Genomic DNA, 2,458 nt, shown 5'->3' on the forward strand with positions numbered 1-2,458 from the left:
GGAGAAGAAGAGAGCTTGGTTTCTCCAAAAACGGAGCTCCTGCTCTAGTTTCAGAGAAAAATGCACTTTTGTGTCAAGTGGCAATCCGCTCATTTTACCGGTAATCTGCAGTGTGGCATGTCTCCCAAATCATTTCTACAGCTAAATAAGTATTTTTGTAGGCAAATCTGGGGGGTGCGGCAGCGTGGAGTGCAGCGGTGCAGCAGTGTGGGTCTCTGGCCGCAGCGGAGACAGCTCCGTGATACTACTGTGTGACTGACCGACGGTGAGTGCTTTGGGACGGGGGCGGCCGGCTCACAGCGCCCGCTGCACGTTGAAAACAGCAGTGATAACGTGCTTTCAGGTCCATATCTCCAAACCAGAAACGTTTGTAACAGCACCGGGAAAGTCGCTAGATTTGTCGCTAGTCGCTATGGTGTGTTGTTATTTTTGATCTGGAAAGTTGCATCCTTCAATTGGCTACTGTAGGATGAACAGTAGCCAATCTATATTAAAAATGATCAGCAGGTTTGGTTTTTGGTTTCCAGCCACGATGTGTAAGGAGCCTCCACTCTCCCTGTAACAACTTAGAAGTCATTTATCTAACATCAATATTAGTCCGAAGCTGTTTAATGACGGTAAAATTGAAACATAAGGTAAATATCCTGCATAGTGTCTTTTTTCTATGCTGCGCTGATCACAGCGACGGCGGTCATTATACAGAACTAACGGACTGCAGAACGCAGCGATGGACCAATCAGAGAGCAGCATTCAATAGAGCCTTGTAATAATGCCCTATAAAGTCCTCACAATCAACCATTGCTCAGAGAGCTGCACAAAGCTGATCAAGGCATTTATTCATTCATTCACTCCAGAAATGTTTTGGTAAATTAAGTCTTATGTCCTTTAACTTGTTGGTATTTTTATGTTTGTGAATTTATAACCATGTACTTAATGTTTTTATCTGCAAAAATCTATTTTTTGATCAAACTGATATTGTTTGAGCCCTTTCCCATAGAATATCAACTGATTTATATTTTCAGACACCAAATATGAAGAGTGTTTAAAACCTTTTTACATTTGGTCACAACAAAAACCAATATGGCGGGCAATAACTCTTCAGTGTACAAAATCAATGATAGGGTCATTGCAGTACAGGTGCTTGTATCAGTTTTCCTTTGCATCAACTTTTTGCTAATCACAACTTTTTTCACAAAGGATTTCTTCTATACAACCATGCGCTATATTTTATTTGCAATTACACTACTGTCAGATAGTCTGTTTTTAATCATAACTGATATTCTACTTATTATGAGCTACTTTCGTTTCACCATGCAAATGTGGCTGTGCCTTATTATATATACTGTTTTGTCTGTATACATATTTGTCACTCCAGTTACTCTGACAGCAATGACCCTGGAGCGCTATGTGGCCATTTGCATGCCCCTGCGCCACGGAGAGCTGTGCTCCACTCGCAGTGCTCTGCACTGCATCTTCATCATTCACGGCCTCAGCGCTGTGCCCTGCATTGTTGTTCTCTCCATCTTCTTTGCATCTGTGACCAACAGTTTCTACACCCAGGGTATAGTTTGCACTGTGGAAATCTTCCTCTTACACACCTGGCAGGGTCATCTTAGGTCAGCAATAAATCAGTTTTACTTTTTGATCATGTGTATCGCCATTGTGTTCTCCTATGTCAAAATAATGACAGTGGCCAAAGCTGCATCAGGAGAGGATAAAAAGTCATCATGGAAAGGGTTAAAAACAGTGGCTCTTCATGCTTTCCAGCTGCTGCTCTGCCTCATCCAGCTGTGGTGTCCATTCATAGAAGCTGCTGTGCTTCAAATGAATTTAATGTTATTTATTAGTGTAAGATACTTTAATTACATAACTTTCATTCTTGCTCCAAGATGTTTGAGTCCTCTAATTTATGGTCTTAGGGATGACAAGTTTTTTCATACATTGAAAAGTTATTCTCTCTGCAGGATGTATAAGAAACATTTACAAGATTTATTTTGATTGATATTGAAATTGGAATTAAAATTTAAGTCATAATGTTACTCGCCTGCAACATGTGTGAGTGATTAATATCCGATTTTATTCCCTTTGCATTAACTCTTCTTTTTGAAATTTCCCATATTTTCTTTTTCTGTGTAATGGAACCCAGGAAACGCAATGTTGTGGGTTCATGCATATGATGCACTCAATGATGCAGAAACTTCTTGATAGATTGGCTTAAACACTTGATAATCTCTCTGCACAGATGCCCTGTCCCAAAATGGTCGGACACAGACTTCTGATTCTTGGGGGGACTGTGGATATTACATGCTGATGTTTGTCAGAGTGGCAAGGTGAAGAGGGCCCGGGCGGGCTTCGAACTCCCGGGTAACAGCCATGCGTGCTAACCACTTGGCCAAAGGGACATCCCCTTGGCCAAGTAGCCAGGGTGCATGATCAACTGGAGGCATAGTGACAGGAC

General features: G+C 41.6%; 1 pseudogene; it reads left to right on the forward strand.

The window, feature by feature from the left end:
- The first annotated feature begins 1,080 nt into the window (after nt 1-1,080).
- On the forward strand, nt 1,081-1,998 carry LOC146976338 (odorant receptor 131-2 pseudogene; annotated as a pseudogene).
- Nucleotides 1,999-2,458: the final 460 nt, after the last annotated feature.

Source organism: Trachurus japonicus, chromosome 13 (assembly GCF_045865225.1).
Source record: "Trachurus japonicus isolate A0001 chromosome 13, Traja_1.0".
NCBI classification, from domain to species: Eukaryota; Metazoa; Chordata; class Actinopteri; order Carangiformes; family Carangidae; genus Trachurus; species Trachurus japonicus.